This window comes from Bidens hawaiensis, unplaced genomic scaffold (assembly GCF_021521415.1).
Source record: "Bidens hawaiensis isolate Kalapana, Puna unplaced genomic scaffold, B.hawaiensis_p1.1 tig00052074_1, whole genome shotgun sequence".
In the NCBI taxonomy this organism is placed as follows: domain Eukaryota; kingdom Viridiplantae; phylum Streptophyta; class Magnoliopsida; order Asterales; family Asteraceae; genus Bidens; species Bidens hawaiensis.
The window spans coordinates 96,213-107,239 of record NW_027499332.1 but is presented as its reverse complement, the minus strand read 5'-3'; the positions used below and the strand labels follow the sequence as shown (position 1 = coordinate 107,239).

The window sequence follows — 11,027 nt, the reverse complement described above, 5'->3', positions numbered from 1 at the left end:
ATTGTTAATGATAATCGTAATAGTAATGGTAATGATGTTAGTGTTTGTTATGACGATCTGAACTCTAATGGTGAGAAAGTAAGTGTAAATGATGACGGGATTGATTTGAATTTGGAGTTGATTGATGAAAATGATTTGGAGTCAAAAGGGAAAGATTTAGTGGAGGATGACGCTGTTAATCTTAAGGAAGGACGGTGTTTGGATTTCAATATGGACTTAAATGATGATGATATTAAGAATCAAGATGTTGATCTCGGTGGTTATATTAAGGGAGAGAATACCGGTAAAGATGCTTCCGGTGACGGTGCAACGAGACGTCCGATAGTGTTGGGGATTCAGAGTTGTTTTAATAATCAGACGGATAAGAATGACGTTGATTATCATGAAAGTTTGGAGAAAACAGACATGGGTGGTAAGAAACGAGGTAGAAAGAGGAAATGTCTTGCGGATATTCCAAAAACTCCCGCAGAAAGTGGGTTAAGAAGGAGTGCTAGAAGACGATCGATGTTTTTGGGTGACGATCGTGATGGTCATGCTATCAAACTTGATGATGTATATGATGATAATGGTAGTGCTGTTTCAGAGAACCAGCCTACAAGTTCTGAGTGTAAAGAATCTGAAGAAGTTAATATTGTTCCTCCAAAGATTGAGTTACCGCCATCAACAGGAAACTTGAATTTAGATGACCTTCCTGTACTTGATGTTTTCTCAGTATATGCTTTTCTAAGGTCATTCAGCACAATATTGTTTTTAAGCCCGTTTGAGCTCGCTGATTTTGTAGTGTCACTTAGAAGCAACTCTCCCAGTTTATTGATTAACTCTATTCATGTTTCTCTTTTGCGGACGTTGAGGAAGCTTCTAGAGTTCCAATCAAGTGAGGGTTCAACATCAGCTACTAATTGCTTAAGGTATGCATCTTTTGTTTTGTACAATTTTAACCAAATTAACCATCAATGCATTGAGTTAAAAGAAATTGACAAAAAAAGGTCTATAATGCAAGCTGACTTGGACCATCTTGCTCCTTCTAAGAATGACCATTTTGCCCTTTCTCTGGTGGAACATTCACAATATAGATAGAGATGGAGAGTCACATGTAGTAGGTTAAACAAAATACAGAGATAAGTTAGGGAAATGTGATATCTAGTTAAATTATAGAGATAGAGATTCTAATGTGAATGGTCTTGAGTTTTTCTGTTTATTTACTTAGTTTATAAATGCAGGGATCTTAACTGGGATTTACTGGATTTGATCACATGGCCTATTTACATGGCCGGATACCTACTTATGAAACCTGGCTTTGATCTTGCTGAATTGAAGTTATTCAAGACTGACTACCACAAACAGGCGGGATCCGTGAAGGTTAAAATGTTACAATATATTTGTGATGACGTGATAGAAATGGAAGCTATAAGTTCAGAACTTAATAGGAGGTTGCTGGGAGATCCTACTAATCTTATGGATCCAGATTTAAATACAAAATCGACGGCTTCTAAGAAACAGAAGACAACAATGTCTATTTCTGGTAGTTCATGCATGAGTGAAGAGGTTATTGATGAAAGTGTGGATCGGAACAGTGATGAATGCTGCCTTTGCAACATGGATGGTAACTTAATATGTTGTGATGGCTGTCCTGCAGCGTATCATTCAAAGTGTGTAGGTATTGCCACTAATCTTTTGCCAGATGGCGATTGGTATTGCCCAGAGTGTGTAGTTGACAAGAAGAATCTTAATATTAAACGTGGCGAAAGCAATACGAGGTGCAGAGTTATTGGGAGTTGATGCACATGGACGGTTGTATTATAGCACTTGTGGTTTCATCTTGGTGTAAGTTCATTCTTTTAAGTTGTAATATTGAAGCAGTTTCTTTTCTTGTTTTGATTGGTTTTGAAATTTTGTGTTGATTGAATCTTTTTCTGGATTTCTTTTCCATTTAGTAAAAGTTGTAAATGAACCGAATGTTTGGTGGAGGTTTATTTGTGTTGGTTCATTTGATAAATGAACGAACGTGAACAAAGAATCTCGTTCGATTAATTATATAAATGAACATGAACACAGGTCTCGTTCGTTCAATTGTGTTCGTGAACGTGCATGTATGAAAGGTTTTTTTTTTAATTTTATTTTTATTTTTAAATTTTTATTGATCGCCCTAAGTCACTAACCTTTAAACCTTTATGATTTAATTTTATTTACTTTGTTATCCTAATTTAAGCTAGTCAATTAAGATTTAGGGCTTCCATTTTTCCAACATTCTTAAATTGCCGCTTCGAGTCTTCCATAGTTTCATTTGTCGATTTGTGTTTGTTTGCATTTGTTTATGAAATTAATGAACAAACACGAACACATTCAATTCGTTAATGAAGAACACTAACAGGAAATTTTGTTCGGTTATGTGTTTATGAACTGTTAGTTTGTCTGGTAAATTCTTAATGCATGAACACGAACAAGGTGTTGTTTGTTTCGGTTTGTATAAAGCCCTAATTAGGGGTGAAATCGAACATGGTGGGAAGTTGGGTAACAGCTCAAAATGGGTTGTTTGACATTTAAGACTTTTTTCTTTGATTAGAATGATTTAAGAGGTCCTATGCATATGTACATATAGGTCTCTATTGATTGTTTTCTTTTGAGCCAATATATTTTACCTGTTGGGACAGTTACAGATAAAATATTACATGAACTAACCTCGTGTTTTTCTAATTGATTATTTACAGGTCAGATCTTGGTGATGCTGAAACCCAAACCTCGTATCATTACTACCACATGAATGACTTGACCGCCCTCATCGACACACTTAAGTTATCAAATGGCCCTTACGAAGATATATTGGATGCCATCACAAAGCACTGGTATTTATACAATAAAATTCATGTTGCGAAAACTAAATTGGATTCAGAAAAGCCGGTAGAAGTAGACAGGACGGGCACAAGAAAGAACATGTCACAGCAGTTAGAAAACAGTTACCTGAATTTTTATGCCTTTGCCAGAGTGGCATCATCAGTGGCTGAAGAATGGGCCCGGAAAGTTCCAGACAATAAGACTAACATTCAAGCACCTACAAAAACTTTAGAGGAATTGATATCAATACAAATGAAAGCCATAGCAAAGATACCTGCTGACTTTTTCTGGTCAAACATTCACAATCTGAGTCTAGATGCTCGTAGAGAAAAGTGTGGCTGGTGTATGGCTTGCAAGTTTCCTACTGATGATGGGATTTGTTTATTCTACATGAATAACGGTTATGTTTTGGAAAATTATACAAGTCAAATATTGGGTTTTGATTCACGAATAATAAGCCGGAATGAACGTTTTCTTGATGTTATGTGTCATATTTTATACATTGAAGATCGATTGCGTGGTCTTTTGTTGGGTCCTTGGCTCAATCCTCATTTCCCAAAGCTTTACCATAAACGTTTTCACGATGCATCTGATATTGCTCCAGTTAAAGACCTCTTGCTCATGGTAAGATTTTCATTGACCTCTTGCTACTTTTGGTTAGAAAATGCGTGCTTTGGTATACATTAATGACTTAGTAGAATATATGATTTATGCTACTATTAAAGATACCGTAATATTTGGGTTTATGCCACTTTTGGTTTAAAAGTACCTGATTTTGGCATACATTAATAACTTCTTAGTAGAATATTCAATTTATGCTACTATTATACCAGATCTTTGGGTTTGTGCTACTTTTTGTTAGAAAATGCGCGCTTTTCGCATGCATTAACGATTTCTTAGTAGAATATACGATTTATGCTACTATTACAGTTTCCCGTATTTTAGGGTTTATGCTACTTTTGGTTTGAAAATGCGCACTTTTGGCATACATCAATGACTTCTTAGTAGAATATACGACCTAGAGATTCCTGAATTTTAGGGCTTATGCTACTTTTAGTTAAATTATGCAAGATTTTGGCATACATTGATGACTTCTTGGTAGAATATACGATTTATGCTAAAATTATAGATACCCAAATCTTATGGTTTAAGCTACTTTTCTTTGGAAAATGCGCATTTTTGGCATATTAATGACTTCTTAGTAAAAATTTTTATATATGTTACTATTAAGGATACCAGACTTCTACGGTTTATGCTGCTTATGGTCAGAAAATGTGTGGTTTTGGCAATCATTAGTGACTTTTTGGAGAATCTATGATTTATGCTACTATTACAGATACCATAATGACTTTTTTGAAGAATCTATGATTTATGCTACTATTACAGATACCAGAGTTTTATGGTTTATTACTTTATGCTACTTTTGGTTAGAAAATGCATACTTTTGGTGTGTTAATGACTTCCTTGTAGAATATATGATATATGCTACTATTATCGATACCAAAGTTTTACGGTTTATGCTATTTTTGGTTAGAAAATGCACGTTTTTGGCATACATTAATGACTTCTCACTTTCTTAGTAGAATATATAATTATGCTACTGTTATAGATACCAGAATTTTTTGTTTATGCTACTGTTGGTTAGAAAATGTGTTGTTTGATATTCACTTATAATTTTTGCTACTTTTGCTCAGCTAGAGTCCAATATATGGTCTCGTGCATTATCGGATGAGTGGATAAAGCACGTGGATTCAGTGGCCACGGTGGGGTCCGCTTCTCATGTTGTGTCATCTAAGCTTCGCTTTCCCTCAACAAGAAACGTGGTTGGAAAGAAAAGATCCAAGTCTTTGGATCCAGAACCAAACTCGTCTAAAAATGCATCAAGTGGTGTGGGCCTATTTTGGTGGAGGGGCGGGAGTCTCACAAGACGGCTTTTTAATTGGAAGGTTTTGCCTTGCTCGTTGGCTCGCAAAGCTGCTCGTCAAGGTCTATTTAAGAAGCTTGTAATTGCAAATTTGAATTAATTAGTTGTTAATTTGAAATTATTGTTTATTATAGGTGGGGGCACGAAGATTGATGGTATATTGTATCCTGAAAGTTCTGATTTTCCGAAGAGAAGTAAAGTTCTTGTGTGGAGAGCTTCGGTCCAGTCAGCCGTTACTGTGGAACAGCTTGCTCTTCAGGTACCTTTAATTTAGTTGTATTTACTCAGACCTTATTAGTTAGTTTAACCAGAAAATCATTTAGTTTGAGATATAGTTTTATTCATAGTTACCTAAATCGCGGTACGCTCCGGTATGGGAACGAAATACGGGTACGCAATTCGCTCAACGTGACGTATTCGGTACGGAGGGGGGTAGGTTCATTTCGGTACGAACCGGTACGAACTGGTACGGTGTACTATAGTATCCGGTTCGGTATACCCAATTTAAAACAAAAATTACCAAAACATTAATTTCATAACATATTATCAAAAGAGATTATTCATAGATCCATAACATATTACAATATTATGCATAATTCCATAAGAACCATAACAGATAATCCAAATTCCAAAACAAAAGTTCCATAATCCAAAACAAAAGTTAAAATAACGATGGGAACGCTAAAATAACGATCCAATTCACGAATTTCACATCACGGAAACACGATTTCATTACCGAATTGATTGATTAAATTACCGTATTGGATCGACGTACCATCGGAATTGGTACGCGATTTCATTAGCGTTCGGTACGCAATCGTATTGCGTTTCGGCACAGTGCGTATCAATACGCAATTCGCGCTACTTGGAGCGTATTCGGTAACTATGGTTTTATTAAAGTTTTGCTGTTTTCTATAACCTTAATTATGTACAAAGTTTACAAAACACGTGTTGGTGGGTCAACCAGACCCTACGCTTTGTGTTTCTTCTTATACTTCTTGCAAAAATTTAGTCTTTTGTAATGAACCTCTACTTATATATATGTACACTTTATGTATATGCAATCATGTATATACGTGTGTGTTTTAATGACTGGTGATTCTATTTGTCAGATTAGGGAACTTGATGCACACATTAAATGGGAAGAGATTGAGAACAGCAGTCATCTGGCAAAGATGGACAAGGAATCTTTAAAGTCAATGAGATCATTTAAGAAGGCTATAATCCGGCGCAAGTCTTCAGAAGGTGGTGGTGCGAAGTATCTTCTAGATTTTGGGAAAAGAAGATTTATACCCGATACTGTTGTAAAACATGGGTCTAAGGTAGATGACTCAGCATCAAGTGAAAGGAAGAAGTATTGGGTGCAGGAGCCTTATGTTCCATTGTTTCTTTTGAAACCGTTTGAAGACAAAAGAATTTCATTGAAGTCCAATAAGACTAGTAGTAGTATTAGTCTTCCAGTTAGCACTAAAAACCCTTCAAAGAAAAATATCTTTGACTACCTTTTATCTAAAGCAGAAAAACCTGTGAGTCATCTGTGTAGCCACTGCAATAAGGAGGTTCTTATCAGGTACAACTTGCACATTTTATATTGTATGTAATAAAAGGAGTATGTAATATATGTAGTTAATGCTGAAAAATATCGGATATCGGTTTAAAACCGATATTGTCAAGGACCGATATTTGAGATATCGGTTATCACGGTGGGTTATCGGTCGGATATCGATATTTATAATATCATGCAGAATTTATATATATAGCCACTAACAATTGAGTATACTCTCCTACCATTAACAAATTAACCTTTTCCAACTTACAAAACACTAACTTTTGTAGCAAGTAGGAAACGTTTAAGTCTTAAAACATTAACATTAAACACTAAAAAATGACAATTAAGACTTAAAAGCTAAGATCGGGAAAATTGGTGATATATCGGTCAAATATTGGTCAATATCGCTGTATTATCGGGTACCGATAAACTGACTGATATTTTGATCGATATTCTGCTAGAGGTCCGATAACCGCTATAGCACCGAAGTCAACTGCATAGTATATAATCATGCTAGCTTGTTTGACCAAGATATTAAATTATTAAATCTGATCTTAAATGAAAGAGCTTACGAAAGCAATTTAACCCTTGTATAATTATAAAAGAATCAGCTTGTAAAAGGAATTACTATAGTAATATCATATCATGCCTTGCAGTTTTTTACTTGCATGCAATGGGGTCTAATAGTTAAATTATCTGATTTCAATATCTCAAATGGGAACTTAAAGACAAAAGGTGCCTGATCAGTATATCATAATCACTTTTCCCAAAGACTTATTGATTCTTTTTTTGTTCTTTTTAATGTCTGATTACTTCCTTTGTACACAAACTAAGTTGGAAAATCAAGATGCATTTGACTTTACAGAACATATTATCCCTTCACCCATGATTGTAGTTACGTTCACGTGTAGCATTCCTGCTATATTCTTTTTGTAGTTGGGCTAATTTTTTGGTACTTTTTTGTTGTTACTTCAGGGATGCTATTAGCTGCCAATATTGCGAAGGTAAATATTTTCTGCACTACTCTCTGTTCTTTGTGAAGGATATAAATTTTAAAATTTTATTTTATCTTTGTGATACCTTTATTTCATCAAAAGAAGCCACTTTAATTATTGCAATTGATATAAACTACAGGATTTTTCCATAAAAGACATGTGAAGAAGGTACCTGGAGGCACGTATACATGCATCAAATGCCATGCTGGCGACACAGTGAAGGCTGCGGGTCCCAAGAAGGGGAAAATAGGTGCTCGGAAGAACAAAAAGGTCACAAAAGCAACCAAAAAAGGTGGCAAAGGAAAACAATCATTGCAACAGCAAGCCAATAATAAAGGTTTTGTTGTACCCCTAAGACGATCTGCACGCACTGCCAAAATTGTTTCACTGCAAAGTAAAAAGAAGCCAGTGAAGAAGAAGAAGAAACAGTCAAAATTTGGTGGCGGTAAAAAGCAGTTAAACTCTATGTATGAAATTGAAAAACCGAAAGGTAAACGTGGAAGACCAAGAAAGGTCATCAAGCTAAGTTATAAAAAGAGGCGATCACCTGCGGTGAATGCTATTTATTGGCTAAATGGTCTTCTGTTGTCAAGAAAACCTGATGGTGAACGAGTAGATGATTTTAGATCCAAGAATCATATTCAACGGTCGGATTCCATCCCTGATGAGTCTCCTAAATGTTCTATTTGTCATGAACCAGAATTCAAATCATGGTTGAATTATATTAGTTGTGATTCCTGCAAAGGTATTTCTTTTTCTTGTTTGCATACTATTATGTAGAGGTGGCAAAAAGGGCTTGTTGGGTACTTCTATACACTTAGTATGATTTTAAAACGTGTTATGTATGGGTGTAAATGAGCCGGGCCAAGCCGAGATTTTGAGCTTGCCCAAGCTCGAGCTCCGCTCGTTTCAAGCTCTATGCCTAAAGCTCAGGCTTGCCTCGTTTATATTTTTTAAGTATTTAATTAATTATGGGTTAATATCATAAAAGAGCCAATATGCTTTTTCATTTTTAATGAAAAACTCCGAACATACTTTTGGCATATAAAAGTTTCCCACTACATGTTAAAGAAGCAAGAAAAAGTCCCCCAACTCAGTTTTCCTGTATTAAAGTCCCTACACTTATCTAGAATGTATCTTCTTGTGAATAAAATATTTAGAATAATCACTTGTTACCCTTAAAATTCATCAAAATGAGATTATATATTATTTTTTGAAAAGAAAATTGAATTGCCACTTCATCAAACTTTGACAAATTTAAGAGATAACAGGTCGATATCTTAATTATTTTGTTCAAAAGTACATGTATTATTGAAAAGTACAAGGACTTTAATACAACAAAATTGAGTTAACGGACTTCTCATGTTCTTTTGACCAGTGTATGGACTTTTATGCCAAACTTATGTTAATGGACTTATTCATAAAAATGAGAAATATGTTGGTTTTTAATGATGTTATTCCTTGTTTCATTTAAATAGATTTATATCCATTTATATCTGTATTTATAAACTATGTATATGTATAAAAAAATAAAAAATATTTTGATCATAATTTCACGAATTGTAATGATATATATTTATTATACAAAATAAGAAGTATTGTATTTGTGTAAATGACTCGTTCAGGCCCTCGAGCATACTTAAGGTCGGTGTAGGAAGTTTAGGCTTAAACTTGTATCTTAATAATCTCCAACTTATCTTCGAGCATGTTTAAGCTCTGGTCGTTTACACCTTTACTTTTAACCAGCTTTTGACCCGTTTCACCACTTGGAGATGCACCAGTGCGAATCTCCAAATTTGGGTATTAAAATTTCTGATTATTAATTCTGTTTTTTTTTCAGACTGGTTTCATGGGGATGCTTTTGGGCTTAAAGATGAGCACATAGGGGTTATTATCGGCTTTAAGTGCCATAGGTGTCGCGAGAGGCCTGCACCCATCTGCCCCCTCATAAATTCCGTAAGTGATAAACCTGAATCGAGTAAACCAAAAAGCAAAGAGGGAACTCAGTTTGCTATTGCTGATGTGGCAAGTGCAACAGTATTTTCGGAGCAGAAACCCATTGATGCAGAACCCGTGTCTGGTTCTGAAGAAGACCCTGAACAAAATGGGCACGTGCCTGTGTTTGAGGAAGACCCTGGACAAAACGTGCCCCCATCCGGGCCTGAAGAAGACCCTCGACAAAATGGGCCCGTGCCTGGGTCAGAAGACTCTCTACAAATCGGGCCTGCGTCTGGATCTGAAGAACTTGGACAAAACGAGCCTACACCTGGGTCAGAAGAAGACCCTGTACAAACTGGGCCCACGTCTGGGTCTGTAGAAGACCCCGCACAAAACGGGCCTGTTTCTGGGTCTGAAGAAAACCCTGGACAAAATTTGCCTGTGCCTGGGTCTGAAGAAGACCTACAAAACAGGCCTGTGTCTGGTTTTGAAGAAAAGCCTGCAGAAAACGGGCCAGCAATTGCATTGCCAATGGTTGAAGAAGCTGGTTCTTTGAAGGCAACTACAAGTGTTGTTGATTGAAAGACAGGTTGTGTTGAGTTAGTTGTTGATTAGCGAGTTTAGTTAATGGATTAGCATTTAACATCGAACCCGTATTCTGGTGAATGCCATGGTATGGGTTGATTTATCCTTGAGATATTCTTCTTACATTGAGTTTTTAGGAAACACCAAATGATCCAACTGGTTTTCGTTATAGATTACAGTTCTTTACTTGGTATGTTTGTTTGCTTTAGTTCTTTATATGGTGTCTTTTACTTTGTTTTAGTTATTTTTTGATGTGCTTTATTCAGAAGGTGAACAGTTGATAAAATGTCTATGAGGGAAATGGGGTTTGAAAAGTTTGGCAAATGGTGCCTCCATAACGCCCATTCTGGGACGAGTTGGAAGAGGAACCGCCCTGGGAGTATGGTCGCAAAACCAAAGCTCAAAAGGTATTGACGTGAGGCTGCACAGGCGGTGGATAAGTTGTGGCTGTGGGTGAAAGGCCAACCAAGTGATTTGTCACGGGAATTCATGCTTGCAGGTAAAGAAGATATTTAAGAAGAGATGAAAGCAAGGTTTGAACTTTGAATGACAGAAATTATTAGTATACCAAGCATTAGTGGAAGTAGTAGGGGTTGCTAGTTGGAAAGGGTTATGATGAGTTTGAATGGCAGTGACTAGTGAGCTGAGTGAAATTAAGCTGCTAGACTGTAGACTATTGGATCTTGATTACAACAAGAGCCCTTATATTATAAAAAGTGTGATATCAAAATTCAAAAAGATGAAGAATAGAGATTAGGGCAGGGCAGGCTAAAACAAATAAAAAGTTTAAAGATTTAAAAACTCAAGATGAAGCAAAGATGCGGCAAGTTGTTTAATTGATTCAATAATTAAATTAATTGTCTTTTTGGTCGGGAAAGAAGATTATTTGTTCAAGAACAAAGCTATTCGCGGGTGTGCGAAACCATATCGGATTAGAAACATATGGTTTGGTTTTGCATTTTTGACATCAACAATATCTTTTATTATGTTATTTTATATTTTATTGTTTTTATTATATTATTTTCATGTCTCTCTCCATTTATTTTAGTATAAATTGGATGTTAGAGTTTATTGTTTAATTAGTTTTTTATTGAATTTTAATTGCGCAAGTTATGACAAGATTGGATGTTGACGCAACAATCCCGGTTTTTCAATTGGCAAGTGATAATCATATTATGTTAACTCATTGTTGTTTGGCCCGTGT

General features: G+C 35.7%; 1 pseudogene across 1 annotated transcript; it reads left to right on the top strand.

Annotated features, from left to right (window-relative positions):
- Positions 1-3: 3 nt before the first annotated feature.
- On the top strand, positions 4-10,007 carry LOC143599368 (DDT domain-containing protein PTM-like; annotated as a pseudogene). The gene is made up of 9 exons (XR_013147285.1): positions 4-908; positions 1,221-1,824; positions 2,709-3,456; positions 4,527-4,818; positions 4,891-5,015; positions 5,869-6,326; positions 7,281-7,309; positions 7,440-8,045; positions 9,141-10,007. The product of XR_013147285.1 is annotated as a DDT domain-containing protein PTM-like (transcript).
- The last annotated feature ends 1,020 nt before the right edge of the window (positions 10,008-11,027 follow it).